Source organism: Salminus brasiliensis, chromosome 9 (assembly GCF_030463535.1).
Source record: "Salminus brasiliensis chromosome 9, fSalBra1.hap2, whole genome shotgun sequence".
In the NCBI taxonomy this organism is placed as follows: Eukaryota; Metazoa; Chordata; class Actinopteri; order Characiformes; family Bryconidae; genus Salminus; species Salminus brasiliensis.
Window position 1 is genome coordinate 37,287,885 of NC_132886.1, and position 26,493 is coordinate 37,314,377.

Consider the following 26,493-nt stretch of genomic DNA (forward strand, 5'->3'; position numbering starts at 1 on the left):
TCTGCCACTATTAATATCACCACTATTAACTATCTGTTGTATCTGGTTTGGTCATTTTTATCATTAATGTTTAAATAGTTCTGACCAGAGGAGGACGGGTCTGGTCCCCCTTGTGAGTCTTGGTTCCTCCCAAGGTTTCTTCCTCCAGCTCTGAGGGAGGTTCTCCTTGCCACTGTCGCCGTTGGCTGCTCACTGGGGGTCTTTGATCCTTCATGTCTTACGTTATTTATTTTTTGTCTCTGTCTTTTACTAATTACTAATCATGTAAAGCTGCTTTGTGATGACAACAGTTGTAAAAAGCTATACACATAAATTTGACTTGACACTGTGTATTGGGGGAGCTAGAAACAGCTGATTGGTTAAAAACAGAGCCATGACTAGGGCTTTTATTTAGTGGGTGTGGCGTATGTAAATGCTGGAGGTTGGTGTTTTGGAATTGGCTCGTTTTACAGCTCTGATTGTTCTGGTTCTGCTGGATGTTCCTTCGAAGGAGGAACAGCAGGGTTTGAGGTTCACGGTTTGTCACTTCCGAGTACCGAACTTGTCATTTTTCAGCCATGCCAACTTAGCGCCCCTACAAAGAAGAACGCCGGAGCCGCACAGATCCACGCCCGGATTTCCCTCCGCAGAGCCGTTGGATAGAAGCGCGCATTCTGCCCATCATGATCATGCCAATTACTGCGTTCACATTAATTAATTTGCGCAGTGATTGAAAGCGTCGGCGCACGCCATCTCCCTTGGATCACTGGCGTGTTAATCAACTGCTAATTTCCAATAGCTTATGTAAATATCACAGTACAGCTCTTTAAAACTGCAATCTGTGCTAACAGGCTCCTTCTGTCTGGCTAATTGTGGGTAGCAAACAAACGCTAACGCCACCCCCCCCCCACACACACACACACACCCGTCTTAGACTGAGGCGAAGAGTTCAAAGACAGAATGAAGTGAGCGTTAAGATGCATTTCCTCTTGACTTCCTTTCAAAGGCAACCTGTTTCCACGAGCCGCGGCTTAAGCAGGAAATCGCACTGCAAATGAAGTGCCGCAAAGACTTAGTTTGCTCTCTTTAATCACTGCTATGAAGAGTAATTAGAGCTTCGCTAGCGGAACCTGCTTCGCCCAGTGAGGCAGGCTTTCTACACTGCGAGAGACAAACTCGCAAAAGGTGTGATTTCATTTACACTAAATGGACGAAAGTATTGGGACACTTGCCCATTCTTTGTTTCTTCTGAAATCAAGAGTTTTAAAAGTAGATCATCTTCTGTCTAAGGTTGGAGTAACCATCTCTACGGTCTCTAGAAATTGGGAGAAGACTATAAAAGAGTCCAGGTGTCTTCTGCTTTGTAGCCCGTTCTGATAAGTAGAGTCAGGAATTATAGATGATAGGGTTATAAAAGGGAGGCGACAGGGTGGTGGAGTGTTGCACAGATTTACCGTAGACACGTAAACAAGGTCGAGATGGAATTGAGGGAAATGGTTTGATTAAGGAGGAGGGGCTTGAGGCATGTTCCTCCTCCTAAAATTTATTTATTTTTTATATTTCATAACTTCATTTATCAGCATTCTTTCATAGTGGCAAAATCGGGGCTCATCGGAAAAATCGGAGCACATCCCTTTAGGAAATATGCCTCCATGGTGGTGTTTCTATGCTCGCAGCCCATGAATGCGATGTTTCTGACACAACTTGAAGGCCACATTAAGCAAGAATCCAGTGAAGACAAGAAGGTGGAGCGTTCCGGCGAGTCAGTGTTGAAGAAAAGCAGATTAGCAAGAGAACTTTGAAACTTAGAATTAATGAGGACTGATATTTTAGGTGTGGATGTAGATTTCGGAGGGTTGGCGAGGCAGATGGTGAACGTGACGGTAGGGCGTGAGCTGGCCACCTGTCTGCATCTGGACTCATAGATTCATAGATATCAGCTCTAAAACCAGGGGTAGTTTAACATGCCAGACATCTAAGGCTAATGTTCAGACCGCCAGCCCGAATCCGATCTAGATTGTATCCAGATTGATTTCTCATAGTCCTGATTGAGTTCTGACGGCCCAAAACCACATGAAATCTGATCGAATCCAAATCGCATTTGGAGGTGGTTTGAAATGCGATTACAATCCGATTTGTTCAGATGCTCTGAACACTCTTTGAGTGTCTCTGGACACACTTTGAGTGTCTCTGGACACACTTTGGACACACTTTGAGTGTCTCTGGACACTCAAATCGGATTTCCACGTTGTTTTTTTGCGCCACTCGCAACGTGAAAGACAACGGCCACGACCAGATTCCATCTTTCCTGCTTCCACTTATGGAAGCAGCTCATTAGCGCCTACATTGTAACCACTGCAGTCCGATCCGATCACTAGCCAATAACAGTCATTTTGACAGATCTGGTTTGAGAAACAAATCCGATTTGCCGGCAGTCTGAACATGGCCTGGGTGGTTTTGGCTGGTGCTGGTGCTAGAAGTGGGTACAATGCCCACTTTTACGCTGAGCCAAATGTAATCCAGTAGGTTTTTAATGGCACTAGAACTAACACAGTGTTGAGAAAGCTAGTTCTCACCTTCAGCAGAAGCCTTGATTTCGCTGTATGTGTTGGGGAACGATTGGTTGATTCTTTAATTAAGGGGAACTTTTTCAACTTTGGGACCACCAATGTCCTCAAGTTGTAAATTCATGTTATACGACTAGCTTAGATATTATATTTAATTATTCTTTTCAATTAACTCACTTAAATTAATTTCATTACTGTACAGTGCAGTTGGATAGATATGAATGATTTAGGATATTATGTTATTATGTTTAACTTTTATTTTTAAAAAAATTAAAAATATTTTTTCATAAATAGACATTTTTATCATGTCTGATTAGGAACAGAGGAGTTGGAAAGTGTGGGTTGGGGACCAGGTCAAAATAGTACAGTATTAATGTTTTTTATAAAAATGGAAATTGGACAAATTTTGCTGTATAATTTTGGGAGGCAATAAATAATATACATATATATATATATATATATATATATATATATATATATATATATATATATATATATATATAATTTATTTTATATTTTTTTATTACCTTGGCCTGGTCCCCAACCCACACTTTCAGACTTATAAATAGTATATTTCTATTTATATATATTCTTTTGAATATTTAGAAGCTATATATTACCGTCCTAACATTTGGGTAGTTTCTAGATGCTATGATACGAAAAGTGGTGCTATGGTGTTGATAGGTGAATACTAGAGTATTTATTATTGTATCCATTCCCATTACCGTGATTTTTGTAAGGTTTTTTTGTTTGTTTGTTTGTTGTTGTTTTTTTTAAAGCTAACACATGTTTATGTCGTAACCCCAATTGAAGAATCAACCCGACAAGGCCGTGTACACAGTGTGAGGCTGCTGAGGTGGAGATCGGAAGCCGCTGTGCGAGCAGATGTGCAGAGATGAGGAATCTAGCTAGACAAACTGGGTGTACGTGACCTGGAGCTTAATGGAGAATAGAAGTGGTTGTGATTGTGTGTAATCGGCTGTCGGTCCGACTGATGAAACAGATTATTAAGATTTATGAAGGCTGCCGAGTACAATGTGGCTCCACTGGGGAGTTTTCACTTGTATGTCAAACAGGATTCATAAATTCAGCAACCACTTGCCAACACCTAAGCAACCACCTGAGACACCCTAGCAAGTGCTTGGGATACCATAGCAACCATCTAGCAACTACTTGGCAACACTGTAGTAACAATCTGAAATGCCGTAGCAACCACCAAGCAACATAAAGTGACCCGAGCAGCCACCTGAAATACTATAGCACACAACGCAATAGAACTCCTCCAGCGAACACTGAGATATTATAGAAACAGCCTAGCAACACCATGGCAACTACTATCAACATCAAGCAACCACTATGCAACACTGTTGCCACCACTGTTGCAACACCATAGCGACCATCTGTCACATCATAGCAACCACAACCACCTAGCAACACCATAGCAACCACCTGGGATGCCATAGCAGTTACTTAGCAAAACCGTAGCAGCCACCTTGCAACAACTAAACATAATTCCATAGCAACCACCTGGGACCATACAGCGACCACCTAGCAACTCCATAACAACCACCTGTAAAATCATAGCTACAACCACTTAGCAACACCACTGCAATTACCTGGAATGCCACAGCAACAACTAAACAACACCAAGCAACCACCTAGCAACACTTTTGCCACCACTTAGCAACACTATAGCATCCAAAACAGCCATCTGATATACTATAACAATCAGCTAGCGCCTAAACATAACTCCCTAAGCAGCCACCAAAGATACTACAGCAACCACATAGCAACACCATAACAACCACCTGTAAAACCATAGCGACCACATAGCAAGATCATTGCAACCACTTAGCAACACCATGGCAATTACCTGGAATACCACAGCAACCTCTAAACAACACTTTAGCCACCACCTAGCACCTACTTGACAACACTATAGCAACTACTTAGCAACACTATAGAAACCATAACAGCCACCTGTGATACTGTGTGGTAGTAATCACCTAGCAACAACTACACAACTCCATAGCAGCCACCTAAGATACTACATCAACCATAAAGCAACACCACAGCAATCACCTATCAACACTATAGCAACCACATAGCAACATCATAGCAACCACCTTGCAAAAACACCCTATTTCACCCTATTGACCACATGACAGCAGTCTAGCAACTGCCTGGAATCGGGGACTACTTAAGCTTCTGTATTTCCTTCAGAAAACAGACTTTCCCGGAGCCGTTAGTGCCACTACAGTCAACAGCCGAACATTACCAGTGACGGTGAGAAACGCCGCCGTCCTGCTCAACCACCACCGCCCTGCTCCACTCTTTGATTTGCGAACCTATCCGTCAGCCCTATGCATTATTCAGGACCTTTTAATCGTCCCTTGAAGAAAGATTGCTTCCGCTTTTTTTACATTTTCCGTCTTTTCCCCTCCGTTTCTGCTGCCTCCCTTCCACACTTTCCAATTAAATTAGCGGCAGGGCTGCACTAAATCTGGAGTGTCGGAGCATGGACATGACCATTAGAGGCGGCGAGGTGGGCCAGCGGCAGGGTGGAGAAAGCACGACACCGGGGGGAGTACAGAACAATTAGCTCGCCACACAACAACAAAGACACGGCTGTAATTAAGTTCGCTGACAGGAACTTCAGCTGAATCTGGCTTTAGAAAAGGGTCTGATCTACCGTGTGTACGGAGCTAGTACCCTGATACGAGTTCATGACTCTGCTAGCATGCTAGTTACCAAGACAATAACACAAAGGACATTTCACTGCACTTCTAATCCAAAGTTCCCAGCCAGGCAAAGCAGCTCTTCACAGCATTTACGCAAGCTGTCTTCAGACTTCTGAAAAACGTTCTTCATCATAAGCTTTGCGTGGTTAGCTTAGACTAGCCTAGCCAGGTTACCGATAATAATTCCGAAAAAAAACTCCCAATAAATTGTATTAGAAACTCCCAGCACTCAGAAGTCAGTCATTCAGTCCAGCTTGGGGATGCTGGCCAACCAGCAACCTAGCTTGTTGACGCTGGTCTTGGTGGTCGACCCGCTTGGTCAGACTTGGTCATACTGGTGGTCTAGCTTGATCAGGTTGATCGTGTTTGTAGACCAGCTAAAACATCAAGCTCAAACAAGAACATACCCCATGCTGATCAAAAGCTAAGTTGGTCAATCAGCTTGGCCAGGTTGTATTTTCAGCTGGGTGGTCAACAAAAAGTAACCCTCTTGACCCTAATGATTGTTTAGAGATCAGATTGTCCTGCTCTTTTGCTGGTCATGCTGGTTGACCTGCTGGTCGACCAGCTTAGACATATACTAGTCATGCGGGTCGACCAGTTTGGTCAACCAGCTTAGACATATACTAGTCATGTGGGTCGACCAGTTTGGTCAAGCAGCAAGACCAAACTTCAGGTCATACTGGTGGTCTAGCTTGGTCAGGTTGATCATGCTTGTAGACCAGCTTAACCATCAAACATACCTCATGCTGGTCAAAAGCGAAGTTGGTCAACCAGCTTGGCCAGGCTGTTATTTTTTCTTGCTTGTCACGTTGGCCGACCTGCTGGTCATGATGGTCATGGTGGTCGACCAGCTTATACATGCTAGTCATGCCGGTCGCCCTGCTTGGTCTTGTTGGTCATACTCTTTACCAAATGCTACGTTGGTCAATCAGCCTGGCCAGGCTGTTTTTTTTTTTTTTTCATGCTGGTCATGCTGGCCAACCTTCTTGGTGATGCTGGTCATGCTAGTTGACCAGCTTGGTCATGCTGGTCTTGTGGGTCGACCCACAAGTCGTATCACATATAAAGCCTAGAAAACACATGGTGGTGGTAGTTTCACACATGGTGGTTTTGGGTAACTTACAATGTTGTGTTGTAGTCATGGCGCCCAGGTTTTCTTACCTTCTGTGGGGTTGCTATGCTAATAAGCAGACATTGGCCATGAAGTCAGCTATGGCAGAAGCTACGAACTGCTTGACAGCGTCTGTTGATTGATTCACCATGACATGCTATTAGCCACTCGCTGAGGCCTCTGACCGGCATGATTACGCCATGGATCATCCTTTTAAACAGGATGGGTCCAGACCACAGGGCAGGTGGTAAGCGACCATACTGCCAACAGCTTGGCGCCCAGGCTCCTGCCAACTGCTGCAAAAGGGGATTATTACATTGTTAGAGCAGTAAAGCTGCTGATGTTTCCAATGTCCAATCCTCTGAAATGAAAGGCATTATTCCAAACACTTTCCCAGTGTACCCTTTTCAGAGTGCACTTCCGAGCCCCTCTTTTCAGCGGGGTCCCTTCAGTGGCCAGAACGTGGAACTTTCTAAGCTTTGTTGATGTCACATAATAGTTGGCCACTCTTTTTTCCATTCACAGCGCGAGTGGCTGGGTCCAGTGGTATGGCACTGTTACCTAAGCAATGGCTTTACGGCTATTTTAGCCCTTTTTATATTTTGTAATACGTCAATTTATAGCAGTCTTTGGGCCAAATGGCTTTTTCTCAATGACGTTTCTCACCATGGAGACAGCTATTGCCGCGGACAGTCACTTGGTCCTGCAAGGCCAACATATTGTGTTGTCATTCAGCTGCTTCGACAAAGAAAACAGAGTATGCCCATGTGTGGACAGTGATGGACAATATTTCATATGCTTATTGTAGAAGCACAGGTTTCAAATAGGAAAGGCTGTTTTTTGTTATATCTGAAGGGTTATTATATGCCATTATGTACTAAATATCAGAATGTGTTCTGTGTTATTGCATTAAGAATTTTTCTTAGACCAGGCAAAAGAGCAATAGCTCTAAAACCTGGGTTAGTGTTATAGACATGTGCTAGTACTACTGTATATACCTGTGTCAGTTCTATAGATCTGTGTTAGTGCCATAGACCTGTGCTAGTATTATAGACCTGTGCTAGTATTATAGACCTATGTTAGTTCTATAGATCCGTGTTAGAGCTATAGACATGTGCTAGCACTATAAATCTGTGGTAGTACTATAGACCTGTCTTAGTGCTATAGATCCGTGTTAAAGCCATAGACATGTGCTAGTACTATAGACCTATGTTACTTCTATAGACCTGTCTTAGTGCTATAGATCTGTGTTAGAGCCATAGATATGTCTTAGTGCTATAGACCTATATTAGTTCTACAGACTTGTTAGTTCTATAGAGCTGCGTTAGTGCCATAGACCTGTGCTATATATCCGTGTTAGAGCCATAGACATGTGCTAGCACTATAGATCTGTGTTAGTACTATAGACCTTTGTTAGTTCTATAAACCTGTGTTAGAGCCATAAACATGTGCTAGTACTGTAGACCTGTGTTAGAGCCATAGACCTTTGTTAGTTCTATAGATCCATGTTAGAGCCATAGATATGTGCTAGTACTATAGACCTATATAAGTTCTACAGACTTGTGTTAGTTCTATAGAGCTGTGCTATAGACCTGTCTTAGTGCTATAGATCCGTGTTAGAGACCTGCGTTAGTGCGGTTAGTGAGTACCAGACTCTTTATGACAGGGTTGTGGGTTCGATATCTGGGCTCGGCAAGCTTGTGTTTGATCACTAGTGTGTATATGTATGTATGTGTTCACTGCTGTTTCATAGATCTGTGTTATTGCCATAATCCAGGGGTGCCAGACTACTGTCTACCTTCCGTGTCCCAAAGCAAAATTTTCGAAGTGGTGAGGCTGTGGGTGAGAAGATGGGATCGGCATGGTCTGTAACAGACTGCAGAGGGAGTTGGAGGTGAGCAGCACAGCACATATTGGAGGGTACCAACGTACAAGGCAGATGTTGGCTTCTCATACTAATTTTCTTCCCACCTTAAATGGTGCTGCAGTATCGGACAATGCTAGAACATAGCTGCTGCATCATTTAAGGTGGACCGTAAAATTATAAATAAGAAATCTGCCTCATAACAGACTTAAAACTGGACTTTTCACTGCCTATTGACGGGACCCGTTAAATTTGACCCATTCGGGGTCATAAAAATTGAATGTTCTTTTTCTTATAGGTCTCAAACGCGATTAGGAGTCTGCCTCCCCCAACAACTTTACTCTGCAGACTAGACCCAACCAGCAGGCTAAAATCGGGGTCGGCCAGAACTCCAGCACGAGTTCTCAAGCATTCCCTACCTCTTGCAGTCATATTGTCTTTTCCAATACTACAACCACACGTTGAAGGCATGGTCTGAACTATCCAAATACTTTTTGAACTGCCAAAGAAAACCCGCATAGATCTGTTGTCGCTTCCTTGGGCTTGAAGAATTCATTTGGACGTTGAAGTTGTTTTTTAGTTGATGGTACGACAGTGGAAATGCTTGAGCTTGAGTTTCAGTCTAGCTGTGGAATCAGAAGAATGCAATGGAAATGACACTGCTGGTGGGTGGGTGTACCACAAAAATGAGACCAACAACTTGAGATCCTTTATTCCTCGTGACGTTTCACAGGATGAAATGTTCAACCCTCCCCAGCATTCTCAGGCCCACCAGTGCGTCCACCCCCAGAACCATCATTATTCCATGAATCTTAAACGGCGCCGAAGATTTCATGCCGCCAATCAACCTGTTTTTCCACAAGCACGAAATCAGAGTCGGAACCAGGGGAGTGACACTGGCACCCTCCCAGCAAACCGAGCGGCTCTGTAAGGGGACCATGCATCCAAATGAAGCAATTAAGCAAAAGGTCAGCATGTGTATTTTTTAGCATTTCAGACTTTGGGAGAGCACAGGAAGACGGTGGCTTTCGGAGCTTGGATCTGGGATGAGATCCGGGCGCAGATGACAATTACTTCCCTAAAGTTTCTGAGGCCGGACTGTTTGTGACATTTGGAAAAGAGTGGGCCGTAATGAAGTGTCAATTTCGCGATTACAGCGCCGGCCATTCGGAAAAGCCAGGCGCGGAAGAAATGACAGCGGCAATTATGGAAAGAATGGGTTTAGGCGCAGAAGAAAGGAAATTCGGGGTGGCGAAGGGGGACATGGGGCAGTGCGCCAACACCCAGTTCCCCCAGTGAGAACTGGTCCAGTTAAAGTGGGAGAAGCGTGATGCCTCTGGCAGTGGATGTTGACCACAGCCGAAGCTGGGAGGTAATTGACTGGGCTGGTGCTCATTTATAGCTTCAGGCCATTCAGTTATATTTCTCATGTGGTGGGAGGTGGACGGGTTCTATATTAAGCTGAGAAGGAGGCTGAGGGTGGATGGTAAGCAGATTTGGTGTTGGAGTAGCTGTGCTGCTGGTGTTTGAGCACCCTGGCCATGGTCAGTACTTGGTCAGGTAACACCACTTCGGTCTTTCGGTTCCTGTTTGGGGGTTGTCCCTCTTTTTTTTTTTTTTACCCATTCTTCCTGCATTCTTCCTTGCTCTGTCCTTTTGAGATCTGTCCACAGATTTCCGACAATGCTACGGTCAGGGGACTGTGAGGGCCATGGCAGAACTTTCAGTTGGTACCTCTCCAGACTGTCAGTATCCTGCTGTTAGAAGTCTCCATTCATCTTCAGCTTTTTTGTTAATAGTGTGATGATTTCTTCCAGAATTTGCTGATATTGATGATAACTGAATCACATGAAGTATGCTTTAAGCAAACACTAAGCTACTCCATACCAACCATTTAGCGACCACCTGGGATACCAGAGCAACTACCTAGCAAAACATTAGCAACCTCGATAACCTGGGATATAATGGCAACTGCCTGGTTGTTTTAGCAGTCTAATACTTGCATGCTAGCTAACAGACACCCCAAAATAATCAAAGGGATTGCATGTTTAATTAGCAACATTCAATATTCAGGCTGTTGAACAAATTCTGTAAAGGAGGGCATGCACCCCCACCCCCTTAAGTTGAACTGGGAATGAGCACAAGTGACTATTCTGCTCAGGTTAAAGGCAGCTGGTTTCGACAGCGATCCATCCAAATGACCACAGATACCAGATGAACCAGTGGTTCATGGACCTCGATGTGTAACCAGGAACGTCCAGCTAACCGAGGCTCAGATCACTCCTGTTTAGAGGATAAAGCCTCATGTCTGAGAGCACAGGGTCAAGTAAGGGATCTTAGGAGTGTGTTTGTTTAGTACACTGGCTCATCCAGGTTTGCTTGCTCCCTCCTACTTGAACTTAGCATGTCGCTAAACTTGCAACCACTGTGGTCTTTGTGGTCTTTTCCCCCACCTGTTTTCAGAGCGTGACACTTAGTGGGCGTGGCCTTCACCTGTGACGTCCTGTGTATCTCATCAATTCCTATATATATATATATATATATATATATATATATATATATATATATATATATATATATATATTAGGGCAGTCGAAGTGTAAGTGATAATGACACATTAACAAAGTCTCAATTTAACACAATAACAAAATGTGGCAAAATATTGCCGTTAACGCAAATTCTATTTGGCCCTGTGAGTCATCCGTAGTTCATGTTGATACTGAGTGATGGGGAAAGGTTTGCGAGATGGCTCCTCTAGAGTACATCCAGCCTCAAATACCACACGGGTCAACTATCGTCAACAGTTTTCACGAGCTCTATGAACCGGAGGGGGCAAAACTAGCTCAGGAGTTTTGGAACTCACAGCCACTGTCGCTCTTACGGGTGATAATTGGACATCACAATGTAACAATCTCAGAGTCACAGGTCATTGTATAGATGAGCACTGACCACTTCATTCACATGCTTTAACAGTCATGAAAACAGATGAGAGGCATCGGGCTGGGACCTGTGCCGAACATTTTATGGATGTGGCGAAGCAGTGGAGCATTGAGAGTAAAGTAAGCTCCCTAACCCTAACCCTAAGATCCTTATTCCATAACATTTACAGATTTTTTTAAAATGGGATTAATCGTGATAAACTTTATAAAAATTGTTATTATGAAGATTAATCGCAATTATTTTTTCAACAATCATTTTACAGCCCTAATATTCTCATATATATATATATATATATATATTGTGTGTATGTGTGTTCATATGTGTTCGTTTGTGTGTGCATTCCCAACAGCAGCCCACGCGTGGCGAGCTGCGGAATAAAGGGTAGGCTGTGGAATGGAAATTAAAATGGCATCCTATTTCCCCTTAAATGGTTTGTCACAGTGAAAGATTGCTCTTAAGTAGAACAATCACACACACACACACACACATTCGCACACACTCTCCCACAAAGCTCATGCATGCTAATGTGTTGCTGTGTTGCTTCGCATGCACTTCGGAACTGCGGCAAGAGGCAGTGATCTATAGTCCAGATTCTAATTCATTCATTCTCTCTCTCTCTGCCTCTCTGTCTCTCGCTCTCCTTCCCCCCCCCCCCCCTACTTCCCTACTTCTCAATTTGACCTCTGTTGTGGCACACAAGGACAAATGAGCCCCTCATAGTCTCTCTCAGTGCTCCTCTGGTGCAGTTCTACCTGGACAGGCCTGACTGAAGGTGAAGGGACAAATATGTGGCACTGCTTTGTCACTGTCAGGTGTCCACACACTCTCATTCACATCATTTTTCCACACAGGTGTACAGGTGTATGCCACCGACGTGGCCTTGAGAAATGAGAAGCTCCTCTGAAATGGTGTTAAAGTGTAAAACCAGGGTCATTTTAATCATTTTTCAAGTCCTTTTTTGATTTTTTTTTAATTTACCACCCTGTTATCATACCAAGCATGCTGTTTTTCCTTTGACGAAGGGCTTGTATGGGGGAAAGCTGTGTTATTACTGGCTGGTTTACGTCACCGGCGACAGCTCACATACACAATATGGACAAAAGTATTGGGACACACCTTTTCATCCTCGAATGCTCAGATGCTTTCGTTCCGTCCCATTGCCACAGGTGTATAAAGTCAAGCACCTAGCCATGCAGTCTGCCTTTACACACATCAGTGAAAGTTTGGGTTCCAGCTGGGTTCCAGCATGGTTCTGTATGTAATAGGGGCCACCGTTGCAACAAGAAGTCGGCTGATGAAAATTCTTCCCTCCTAGATATTCCACCGTTATCTGGGAGGGATGTTATTGAGAAGAGGAAGCAATTCAGCCATGATGTGGCAGACCACGTATAGCTATGGAGCGGGGTCACCAAGTGCCAAGTCTCAATAACAGCAGACACCTGTTGTTAGAGCTGCAAAGGAGAGGGTTCAGCTCCTGTAGGTGTCCCAATACTTCTGTCCACATAGTGTACTATAGCACAGTTTCACACTGTCATTTTTTTTCTTTGTCTTAGCCAATAGCGCTGCTGTCGTCTCGTTGCGTCAGTGCCTTCAGCACGATATGGAATGGTGGTCAGATTTCAGATCAGAACCATCTGATTTATAATAAGAATTTTCCACCAACTTTACAGCTTTATATTTATGTCTACGTTGTTTTTTTTTTGTTTTTTGTAGAAGCACAAAAACACACCGACTGGGCGACGCCGCCTTGGGCAGTGGGGAGTCTAGGGCCTTGCCCAAGAAGAGCACAAGCTCAATTTTCAAAGTCAGCCCGGGGATTTGAACCCATAATCAAAACAATCAAATAATGAAGAAATCTGGAGGGAGAAGAAGACGTCCGAAGCCATGACAGGTATTAGCTTCGACATCACATGATTACAGGAAACGAGAAAGTATAGATTGCTTTACGTCGGCCTCTGCTTCCCGTTATCCTCCCTCTCCTTGATTGCTGGGAGCGTCAAAAACGTCAACCATTCCCTCCTCAACGTACCATTAGAACAGCTGCCAGGAGAGGAAAGCCTTCATTTCTGCCAGACGAGGGACAAAAATCAATTACCGCTGGTAAATGATGAAGACGTTGGCATCAGGCAATCCGTTTAGCGCTTGAGTTGCGGTAAGTGTGGGCTGCGACAGAATGTCAAATCTGGTTTGAAGACTTGCCTGATTAGCGGCCTTATATAAATCAGGATTAAACACACCCCAGTACTGCATCCCAGTCGGTAAACACAAAGACCCTCCTCTTGCCTCCGCAAGATAAAGATAGCAATAAGGACCACACCCTGGATGTCATGTATAATGTAGTCAGTTTGGTTCTGAATAAATTATGAACCCTATGCAACTTTCGCAATATTACACGGTCATAAATGCATTAACCAAGGCCAGAGCTTCCCTTTTAGCACTGTCTTTGGGTTAGCAGTGTGTGATTTAGCTGCTCAATTAGTATACCAGTAATACTAGTAATCCCCCGCTCCCCCCATCAAAGCCTTGGGGTCTGGTTCTTGCAACAAGCCAAGAAGGAGTGTTCAGCATATTTTCTATGTGCAATAGAAAGAAGAAAAAAACAAACAAGAATTCGGTGCAGTTGTAATTTTTGTGGAGGTTTCCGAAATCAATCCATGGGCAAATGTGTGACCAAAAAAAAATAAATTCGGTGGTCGCTAGATCAAATACCGTGCCATGCCACTTTGCTATCAGCAGCCGGAATCAGAGTGTGCACAATTGGCCGTGCTTTCTCCGGTTGGATAGATGGCGCTCTAAAAGGAGATGTGTTAAGTCCATACCTTCCTAGTGTCGGGAGCATTGCTAGAGCTAGGGGGAGCATGGGTGGGTTAATTGGCAGCACCAAATTGGGGTAATAATAAAAAGGACTGCAGGACTTTGGAAATCCTACTTTGTCCATTCCTCAACCACCTTTGAGGTAGGTTAGGGGACATTGTCTTTTTGGAGCACCCAGTTGCGTCCAAGTCCCAGCTACGTCTAGCTGATGGTTTGAGGTTATACTACAGAATTTTGAGGTAGTCCTCCTTATTCTTTTTCCATCCACTGGAAATGTGAAATGTAGCAGTTCGTCTAGCAGCCGAATAGCCAGACGCATGACACTACCACCACCATGCTTAACAGTTGCTACAGTGTACTTGTGGCGGGTTGAATGCCGTACTTGTCCTCCTCCAAACATCTCAAGTGTCTGTAAACTTACGACCACCACTGAGTAGGTTTAGCAGGCTAGCTCAAGCCACAGTGACGTCACACCTATTCAGTTCCTTCAGTTTTAGCCGTGTTAGCAAACAGCTGATCTTGGGGATCTTGTCCAGCACCTGTGTTATAAGCACCCATGATGTCATGCTAACCCTGCTAATTCTTAAAAATATTACCAGCCTGTAGAAAGGCGATGTTCCGGTTGGAATCCTAGCACACCTCTCTGTCTGGGTTTTGGTATGCTAGACATATCTAGGGCTAAATTATTTAGCATAGAGGTAATGGGCTGGTCACGGTGCATCCCAGCAGAGTCAACGTGGGCTAAGAACCAAGAGAAACAGCCGTAAGGCAAATGAACTGGCCCGTTTCAATCAAAAGTCAAGGTTTCGAATTAGCATTAGCATGATATCGCAAGAGGGGCAAGACGCGCGACGTGTGGGGAGCTAGGCTTTGAATAAAGTGGACTGCTGCATAATTCAGAGCATGCGAGCTGAGCTAAGTGTGAAAATCAGCATGATCTCAGCCATCGAAACAGTATTTGGAATAAACGATGGCCATAAACATGCTCCCACGTGATATACGACGCGTAGACGCAGCGAGCGCTTCCGGAGTTAATTAAGGCCGATGTAATGCCGTAATGCCTGAGCAAGGCAGGGCGTTATATAACATTGCACAAAAGCACCAGCGGGAAGTGTTATAGTCCTGTGGGCTTCAGTGGGGATGATGGGGCTGAAAAGCATTGAACTTGGGCTGAACCCGGGGTGAATCCGAGGTCAGCGCCAGCAGACACACTCGCACACACACACGAGAACCCGGCTACTCTGGGGGAACCTCAGCAGCAGGTCGGCCTCTCCAAACAGACTTGGGGCTTTTGTTGTGAAAAGGCTGTGATTTATTTAACACTGATAGAAAAGTAATGCGATTTGTCCAAGGAGCACAAATTGCAACTGACTGGCGATGCCAGGCCTGGTAAATGTTCGATCTTTAGGATGTGCGACAGACCAAAATGAAGCAATCCATAAATTATAACTGCCACCATCCATCCAGCTGTGTGTATTCGGTTATCGCTCCGACATAAATTATTGCACTTTTGCACTCCAGGCCTAACCTCACTCTGCATACAAATGCCGACTTTGAGAGCTCCGTATCAATTATGCATTCACGGATGCAGGTCCGCTCGCACAAAGAGCGACACCGCCCGAAGATATATGGCTTCCGTGCCCGTCAAGATGGTTTCTGAACCCAGTACCAGCGCTAGCTCGAAGCAAGTAAGTGAGACACATTGCCGATGCATTAATATATGTAGATTGTATGTTCATGGAGTCAGCACATCTGCCATGATGGAGATTAGGGAGGGAGGGAGGGGGTGGAGCACAAGCTAACACTGGGTAAAATGCAACATTGCTGTTTTCTATACATTCTGAAAACTGTGGTTATAATAAACTGGACCATTGTGTGCTACACTGATACTATGGACGAAAGTATTGGGACACTCATTCATTTTCTTCTGAAATTGGGGATATTAAAATGTGCTGATGCTGCTTTTGTTGGAGTAACTGTCTCTACCGTCCAGGGAAGGCTTTTTACTAGATTTTGCTAGAGGTCAGGATGTTGGAGGATGATCACCACCTCACCTCATCGTCCCCAACTCATCAACCCCAACTCATCCCAGAAGTATTGGGTGGAGCACCATCCATCATTCCAAAGAACACGGTTAGTTCCACTGCTTCACAGCTCAATACTGGGGGGCAATACTTTACACCCCTCTAGCCCACACATGGCATTAGGCAGCCAATAGTGCCAATAGGTCTATGTTGATCTGCTCTATTGTTCTAATGGTCATACTTCTCCACAGGGACTAGACAAGCTGTGGGATTGTTGGCTGAATGCATTCAATAAAAGGGGGTGTCCACAAACATTTGGACATATACTGTAACTAGCAAACATGCCAGCCTCTTTCTTTTTCAAAAACTGCAAGTCAGTCATCTCCACTAATCTATTTTTTATTTTAGCAGTCTTGCCCTTTTCCTTTTATTTCTTGCATCATTGGAAGACCATCAATCTTCGGTCATTTTAGGCCTCAAAAAAAAAAAAAAGAGCGCTGCATGCCAGAGAGAAAAAGGGATCAGGTTCAAGTTCAGTTCACTTAATTTGCTGTTAGCGAAAAGACGGCGCTGTTCAAGCTTTTACCTTTTACAGTATCGTATCTCTCTTACCAGCGTCTAACCAAGAGCTTTTAAGGTGAAACAATCCTCTCGCTCCATTACAGGTCACCTTTTGCGGCTCAGACCGGGTATTTATAAAGCACGGAAGCCAAAGCCTTGGAACTGCTCGGCTGCTGGGGGGGGGGGACTGCTGTTTGGGAGACATGATGCACCCCCAACCACCCCCCACACCCCCTCCTTGATCGAATGCCAGACGAGCAGCAGTGAAAACACGGTGAGTAGCACGACTTCATTAAGCACGCTAGATTCATCCTCATCAGAACGCGGGCATGAGGAGCTTCCTGTCAGACTATTTCATCACTATTTCACACTCCACGAGACCCGAGAGGGTCTCAAGTGACGGAAGCTGTCCAGGAACACTCCTTAACCATCATCCAAATAGACAGAGAGCGAGAAATGTGAGCTGGGGGGGTGAGGAATTGGTGATTAGCGAGTGTCGAAAATACTACAGTTGAAGTGCAGCAGCTCTTCTCGTTTTTCAGTGTAACACCACCCTAGTTGGTAAACTGGAAGCTAAGCTATGGAGAAGATTATGTGAGATAGAAAAGGCCCAAGACACTGAGTTGATGGCATGTTTGTTTTATGGTAGAAAGACTGGACCACCATGGCAGGTGATCAGATTAGCTGCATTCGCTGTAAAGCTAACCTAAGCCGTTATATCACATCCGGGTGATTCCGCAAAACTCCTAAGGAGCTGCATTAAGCGCCAAAAATGTGCCAAAGCAAAACGTTTCCGAAGCTCAAAGCTAAGAATTCAAGTGTTCTTGTTAACGTTATATATATATATATGAGAAATGACCATTTCTTGAAGAGTGTCATGCTATTTTAATGACATGACATTTGCATATAACTATGCAAATACATTTGCATATAGTCATTTTAGATGATTTTGGTAACATTTGGTAAAATTTGTGATCTACCACCCCGTCACACTAGCTCATTTTTGTCTTTAAACAATGTACTGTTGCTTTAACTGTTGCTTTGACATCATTCGAGCCTTTGAAGCAGGCAGAAACAAAAAAAAAGGCGAGTTCTGTCATTTGTTAGACAGGCTTCATCAAGCTCCACCCAACCACCCTGTTATGCTAAATTGATTGGCATGTGTGCTAGGTCAGCCACATGGAGGACCACATGGAGAACTCCTTCCATTGTATGATCAAACTGACCACCCCCCCGGCGGGGGTTAGGAACCTATATATCTGCTCTTTATTGTGAAAAAGGTTCTTTGGTATAAAATGACCTTTAATATGTTTTCTGTGGCATTTCATGTGGCCCTGCTTGGTAAAGGACTCAAGCCTTGCCCTCAGAGCCTTAGGATGTAGACCACATATTCAATAGTGTATTTGCCGCAGTAGCGATGCTGCACGAGGCCAGTAGTCGTAACGGTAGTGATGCTAATGCTGCAGTAGCGATGGTAACACTGAATAGCTATGCTGGATAAGGCCAGCGACCAGCATGGTAGCTATGCATACACAGCAATAGCAATGCTTGGGCAAGGGCAGTATCATGCACGGCAGCTTTGCTAATGCCGCAGTAGTGATGCTGGGCGAGGCGGGCAGTTATCGGGGTAGAGATGCTAATGCTGCAGTAGAGAAGGTGGCCAAAGCTGGTGCAGTAGTATTGCAAACGCAATAGTGTAACTATGGTAATGATGTTGAGTCGACATGCTGCAGACACACACATTACCTCCACAGTATGTCTTTGCACCACTTCGCTACTGTAACCTTAGCTTACCTAAGATTACAGCTCCTCTCAGCAGCACAGATATCTGGTAACTTTGTGGCTAAACGTAGCCCATGCACATCTTACCAAGGTCTGTCCGTCACTCACTTACTTAGCCGGTCAGTAAGCAAATAAAAAGGATAATAGGATTTAGGATAGGATCTTTTAATATGGATTTTATGTCTGAGCTGGGAAATATGTTTCTTGTTTTCAGAATTTAAAAGTAGGAAAATTGCAACATGGAAATGGCGCCTCCTCCTACTGCTGGCTTTCAGGCATAATTTCCAGCTGATATTCACAGTTGATTTTAAGGATTCTAGTCAGAATTGAACACCAAAATATGGACACAAACACTTAAACAGAACCGCCCAGAAGAAAACACCACCACTGTAATCAGAAAGTCACTAATATGCATGTCTGTAATGCCGTTTTCCATCTCCTGAAATGAGCCATGCTTCAATGCTTCCTTCATTAGACCAAATTAGATTGACCAAAAACTCACACGAGTGGCAGAAAATCGCCAGCCTCTGATTAAAGCATTAGACGCAAAACGTAAGTACAAAGTTAGAGAGATATTTTACTTTATTTCCATTGAAGGCCTTTAGCAGAGGCTCTTCTCCAGAGCGACTTACAAAAGTGCTTTACTCTTTACTCTGAAAATATCCTTATAGCAAGTTTGTAGGGGCTTGGATCCGAAAGATTTCTCTAAGCTTAGATTCTACTAAATACAAAAGTCCGTATGGAGACCATAATGTTCTCAGAAAAAAGCCTGGACGCTCGTTTTCCATGGATCTTAAAGGATGTTGGGTTGAGCCAAGCCATATTTGAAGCCGGGGGTAGCTCTTGGTACCGATCAGGCTTTTGACCACTGCCATAGAGTACGGAGGGGCTGGTCCATTCTTGGCTTTGTAGGCCGGCGTCAGGGTTTTTTACAGGAAGCCAGTAAGAGCTGACATAGCTGAGCTTAGAAACATTGAAGGCAAGCTTGGTGTACAATAAATGGCATTGATTTTTATGGCCTTGTATAGGCTAATTTGCTATGCTTACAGCTTTGACCCCCCCTAGCAGCCTTTGCACCATAACCAAGCTCTACAACAGGTTGAACCACGACTTCCTTACACTATAACTCCGACCCCGACAACTGCTCCCTGATATGCAGCCTCTTTCCCCCCACAGCACAAAGGGAATACAGGTGAGAAAGTGTGGGCCGGCATTTCAATCTCCGCAGTAGCACCGCAGAGGCAGTGGGGCTAGCTCCATTAGGATGCAGCAGGGGACTCAGGGTGCAGGAGAGCCTCCTCTGCTTGGTATTCAGTCACCCACCAAGCTATCAATTCAGGCCTTTCAGCAGAGGGCCAAGCCGTGTCAGCGGGGGAGGCGATGTAGTTCGCGCCTATCGCCCGCCGCCGCTTCGCTAGGCCTCCGGTTAACACGGCTAAAAGCATTAACTTTAATAGATTCAGCCGATACAGGTGAAGGGGACAGCGCGACGGTGACTGACTCCCTCGCGTAATGGAAATCCTCCGCTAGCTCGAGCGGAGCGGGTGCCGCTAAAAGAAGGAGCCATGTCACACAGCAGGTGGAGAGACCTGGAGGGAAAAAAAAAAAGCAAAAGGAGGAGATTAGCAGCAGGAGGAGGGATGGTAACACTTCAGGGACAGCTAGCAAAGCAAAGTGTAGCATGTAGGCAAACACGCCACACCTCGAAAACAGCAGAGATCGTGCTCAATCATTCATGAGACCAGCAAAGATGAGGCGTTAGGCAGAGAAACCAAAGGCAGGAACACAAAACAAGGATTCAAGGATTCAAGGAGACTTTATTGTCATTCGCATCACATGTGGTACATGGGGTGGAACGAAATTGTGGTACCCAAGGACCCAGTTTTACCCAGAAGCAGTACTTAAATAAATAAAATATACATAAATATATAAAAATATATGTAAAAATGAAAATAAAATACAGAGAGAAGTAAATGGAGAAGGTAGCAGCAGAGTGTGTTTAAAGTGACTAGTGTCGTCAAAGTGTCGTTGCAGTGGTTCCACTAAGTGGCGTTTAAAAGTCTTACAGCTTCCGGAATGAAGCTGTTCCTCAGTCTGTTCGTTCTACACTTAATGCTCCGCAGCCTCCTGCCTGAGGGGAGCGGGACAAACAGTGAGTGTGCTGGGTGAGTGGGGTCCTTCATGATGCAGGTAGCCCTCTTCCTGCATCTGGAGGTGTATATGTCCGTGGTGGTGGGGAGGCTGACTCCGTGGGTTGAAGAACGTGGGTTGAAGAACGCCGGCTCTCAAGATGCAGGAGTGAGCGCTAACAAAGTGGAGGGAAGCATAATGAGTGCTAAGCTAATTAGCTTACCGCTAAGTAGGCATCTTAACCATCGCTTGGGAGCCTGGAGAGGAGCACAGTCATCCTCTGGACTGATTCTGATGAAATACTTCACCCAAAAAAGGCTTCCACTGTTAATGAGGTACGGGAGCAGGGTTAGCATGGTGCACTTGTGTGAATGCTAACTGACCCCAGTTAGCTTTCATTCATTATTAGCTACATTTTTAAGGTTGGACTACGCCGTTCCTCTTCAGCAGATCAGGGTTGCCAAATAAAGTTTAAATACATGTCCGGTCAATAGCATGCAAAAGTTTGGTCACCAGGAGCTGGTTTGATGGGCAAACTAACCCTACACTGTTAAAAGTATAGGGTGCTCAAGGAACTTTTGGGGGTTCTTCGGTTTGAAACTGAGGAGGAACCTCTTAAGGTGCTATGTTGAACCTTTTTCTTCAGAAAACCTTTTCTTAAAGAATCCTCAAAGCACCTTAAGAGGTTCATCCACAGTTCCAAATTGAGGAACCTCCAAAAGGTCCTGAAGGATCTTATACTTTTTACAGCGTAGGGTTTAGTTTTCGGCTGGACGACCAGCTTTTCAACCACCTTGTCCATCAAAGACCAGCTTAAACCATCCAAAACCAGCTACCAGCTAAAATCTCCAAGGCTTTGTCAACAGACGAAGGAAGAAAGCACAGTTGGTCTTTAGGGAGATGTAGATATATAATCAAATTTACCCATAGAATCAGTATAAACCACATGGCAACCACATGAGGCACCATGGCAACCACCCGGCAGCTACTTAGTGTTGACTTGTGGAGACGTCATCTATAATAAACTAGCCAGACGAAGTGCAGTTAGAGGAGAAATAAGGATTTCATAGACAGCCGTGTAGACAGGATATTAACAGATCGCCATTTGGTCAGTTTCTCCCAGAGAGAGCAGGAGCTGGACCAGATGATGGGCAGTGTTATCAGCTCCACTGTTCCAAAACAGTCTCCAAGGTTATATCAACAGGCGGGTACAGGGAGGGTACAGAAACACTCACAGAAAGTCCTCAGGGAGATGTGTAATATAATAATAATAATAATAATAATCAAATTTACCCCTAGAATCAGTACAAACCCCATAGCAAGAACATAGCATGAACCTAACAACACAACAGCAACCACCTAGCATTCACATAGCAACCCTAAAGCAATTGCCTATCAAGAGGCCTTACAGAATTAGTCCTTAGGGAGATATGTAATATCATAATAATAATAATAATCAAATTTGCCCCTAGAATCAGTACAAACCCCATAGCAAGAACAATTCAAGAACCTAGCAAACCAAACAGCAACTGCCTGTCAAGAGGCCTTATAGAATTATTCCTCAGGGAGATGTGTAATATAATAATAATAATAATAATAATAATAATCCATATAAAGCAGTACAAACCCCACAGCAAGAATCTAGCAACACAACAGCAACCACCTAGCATTCACATAGCAACCCTAAAGCAACTGCCTATCAAGAGGCCTTACAGAATTAGTCCTCAGGGAGATGTGTAATATATTATTATTATTATTATTATTATTATTAATAATAATAGTAATAATCATAATCAAATCAAAACCCATAGAAAGCAGTACAAACCCCACAGCAAGAACCTAGCAACACAACAGCAACCACCTAGCATTCACATAGCAACCCCAAAGCAACTGCCTATCAACAGCCTAGTGACTACTGCCTGGAAGTAGGAAGCACTTAAGCTTCTTCAGGAATTGCACTTTACTACTTATTATTTGACTTTGACTTAACGCAAGTCTAGAACTCAAAATTACGCAACGACAGATCAGCCGAAAGCGGCGGGAAATCTGCCCATGCGTCGGCATGCATCGCAGGCTTTTTCATCACAATGATTGCAACGTCAAAACACATAAAACACCCAGAGATGGCTCCGACTCAAAGCAAGCACTTGAAATAAAACCAATTAAATTGAAACTAGAGGCCGGGCGGCGCTATATCGTTTTAGAGCCATACATCAAACCTAAACGCATTAACAGGAGCAGTCGGCCTTGTGCACTGTTTGGCCATTAGTCTTGGACACATATTACATCCCGCTCTCCGCCTGAGCACGGCCACTCCGCGTAATGTATGGCCAAATGGAGGATGATTTAAACGCGTCCGTTGCCTTTGATGGCCCGACGGCATGCCACCAATCATCTCAGATTTCCCCCGGACCACAGCTCTCCCACCGGGTATGAGCCACCGCCCCGCATCATGTCAAGTTTGAACAGAGCTTCGTCAATAAAGGTAATAAGTCTGGACAAGGTTAAAAAGGGATTTGGGGCGGTCTGTTGGGTGTTTTAATGGACGACGCTGGATAACTAGAAACAGGCTTACGTGACCTCTCAGTCTGCCGAAATTAAAGGACCTGTAGCCATTTCTTTTTGTATTAAAAGTTTAATGCACTGCGTGAGTGCTGGTTAAGTTTCCAAATGTCCCGTCCACCCCGTTTCTATGGAAACCGCTGCTCAAACACTATTACACTCTGACACTCTGACCTCAGAGGAATGGAGTCTCTGATATCCATCGCATGTTAAGCTGGTTGCCTTCTGATTGGCTGTCCATGCAACCCATGGTATACTAAGGCAATCACCTGGGCTACCACAGCAACCACCAAATAACCCCATAGAATCTACCTGGGATACCATATTAACGATCTAGCAACGCCATAGCAATTGCCTGCAATACCCTCCAACATCTCCTAAGAGTGATAAGGAGGGGGAAAGAGCATCATCTACCCACCCGAAGAGAGCGTGGCCAATTATGCTCTCCCAGACTCCGGCTGCTGATGGCAAAGCAGCATGGCTTGGAAGTCGACCTTGCAACCCCCAGGCCACTCTGAGCCCACCAGCTAGCAGACGCCTGTGCAGGCCAACATCGCCTAAGAGTGATGAGGGAGGAGAGCACAGTCAATTATGCTCTCCCAAACTCCGGCTGCTGATGGCAAAGCAGCATGGCTTGGGATACGACCCTACAACCCCTAGGCCACCCTGAGCCCACCGGCTAACAGACGCCTGTGCAGGCCAACATTGCCTAATAGTGATGAGAGGGCGGGGGAGGGGAGCATCATCTACCCACCCAGAGTGAGCACGGCCAATTATGCTCTCCCAGTCTCCGGCTGCTGATGGCAAAGCAGCATGGCTTGGGATTCGACCTTGCAAACCCAGTCATTTCAATCGTAAGGTGAGAAAAATACTCATGATGACTGACAGTTAGATATTTTCCCACAATGGTCTCAATGGTTATGTGGGAAAATGTGGACCTACAAGTGGACTTCAGGGAGGGGACAATTTAGGCCCTTACATTTGGACTCAGGTTAAGTAGGAGGCCTCTGTAGGGAGAAACACAAGCTAGCCCAGATTTCTGAACCCATTCTTCACTGTTCCGTATGGCTATCGCAGAGGCGGGCGTATATGTCTCAGTTTGGCCGTGTAATAGCTTCATCATGGCCGTGTGCAGTGGGATCTGCCAAAATTCCAGCAGCAGGAGATGAGTGACGGGCAGCGCTAGTTTTGAAGCCGAGGACGAGCAGCCGCGCCGAAGCCGCTTTCTAATACTGTCAATATTTCCTCATCCACAGCGGGCCGATAGGATCTGTGACACCCGTGCTAAATGTGGCCTATCATGGAGATCTGGATTGCAGCAGCGTCGGCAGTACCTGCACAGTTAGCCTCGGCGTGCCCGGATTTCCGATCCCTCATCTTTTATTCAATTGGCTCCTCTAGCGGAAAGGCGTGCGGCCCGGGTGAGGAGGCGAAGGCAGGGAAATATAATTTATCTCTTATGCAATGTGATGAATCTTCACTGGGTCTGTAAACTATTTATGAGTTGCACAGCTAAAGTCTTTCATGCATTTCTGTCCCCCGCCTCACCCTCCACAGCCCCTCCACCCTCCCTCATTCCCAAATCTAATTCGGCGACCGGAAAGTTATCAGGATTTTTTTTTTCTCCCTCTCCCTGTACAGACGTACATATTTTATGAAGCGAGCCAAGTCATTTAGAGACGCAGGTTTTGCTATTGTGGAAAACGAGCTGTCTGAGAAACGAAGGGGTGATTGGGCTGAATTAGACACAGTCTGGATGCCAGATGCCTAGACAAAGGTCACCGTAAATTCACAACTTCTTAACCCTGGTCCTAGAGAACCAGCCTTGGTTGCAAACTAGTCATGGCCCAGTTCTGGCCACACATCCAGCCAACATCGTCATGTGGAATGACAACACAACCTCAGAACATACTAGATCCACCGCTATGATTCTGATTCAGATGCCATTTGCTTTTCAGGAAATGTAGCAGCATCTTTTCTCCAGATATATTGTTGCTACTTATTCTATGTTTGTGCTCCACAGTATTTGCTTTTGACTCTGAACCTCCCTGCAGGTTCTCAGCAGTCGTATGGGGATTTGATATGCCTGCATGTCTTACCTGCATACGAGCAGTTCTCTCTGAGACTTCTCTTGGCCTTCCAGGTCTCGTCTTGACTTCCACAGTTCCCCTGAACAGCCATTTCCTAATAACAGTCCACACTGTAAGACTGCACAGCTAGACTTCTCCTGCCTTGTGTATTTGCAGATCATTAGATCGTCGTATAAAGGAGTCCATGGTTCAGTGATTCATTTGAATCGTTACGCTTGGAAATTGATTCAACTCACAGTTCCTAATTACAGTTGGCGACATATCTGCTGACCTTGTCGGAAAAACCTAAGCCCTTGTGATGCTTCGTGTGACCGAAGTTTCAGCGGAAGTGGTCTTAACTACTTGAACTACTGTCCTTCTCTGTTTCTAAAGGATCCGCGACTAAAAATGGGGAATTGTTCTCGGATCACGGACGCCCTTGTGCACCAAATTGTGCGTGCCTTTCATCATCCATTAAGCGAAAGTTTCCTTAATGAAAGCTTAACGATTCCCCTTCCTCAAACATGGCTCTTTTGCTGCCATCCATTTCCCAACGAAAGCCTTTCACAGAGAGCCAAGGCTCAGTTATCATTGTGTTTCCCTCCAGCCCTGTGGCCCCGATAAGATAATGCAAGACAATATCCCACAGAAAGGAAAGATAAGGAAATAATAAAGCCCTCATCAAAAGTGATGCGATAGCCCCAAAGTCACGGTGACACTTCCAGCGAGGCTGCGGCGTGTCGTGTCGGTCACTGTCCTCCCTTCCATCACTCGCCGCAGCTGCAGGGCTGCAGATTGGGCCGCTCTAATGACATTTCCGTAATCAGCGGCGAGGCCGGCCATAAATCAGCCATCAGATCAGGCCCGCGCAGCATCCAGCAGCCATCAATCACTGTCAGCCAAGCCCAGATGCTAAAGATCCGTCATGCTGTCGCCGCCTCATTACGCTTGCTAATTTACAGACGCTCCTCTACAGGAGATTACTTTGTTTATCTCTCCCTTTTTTTCTTTTTTGAGGTTGTTGTTCTATGCTGTCGCTTGTTGGACGCCGATTCGTCCGCTGCGGTCTTCATCTCGTATGCTGAATGGAATGGTATCACATATATCAAAATCTCAACATTCACTCACTGATATAAACTTCATAAATAATTCAGTCCAAAGGCAGTTATTGAGTTTTGTTGGTTCACAAAGACCTAAATGTGGTCCAGATGGCCAGATCCTTTCTTTTACCAAGCTAATGAGCAACTTGATCCCCTAAATCTGCATTTAATAGGACAAAGCAATGAGACATCTTCGTGACTGCCACCTAGTCGTTCATCATTCCTGCAAGAATGTTCGAGTGACGC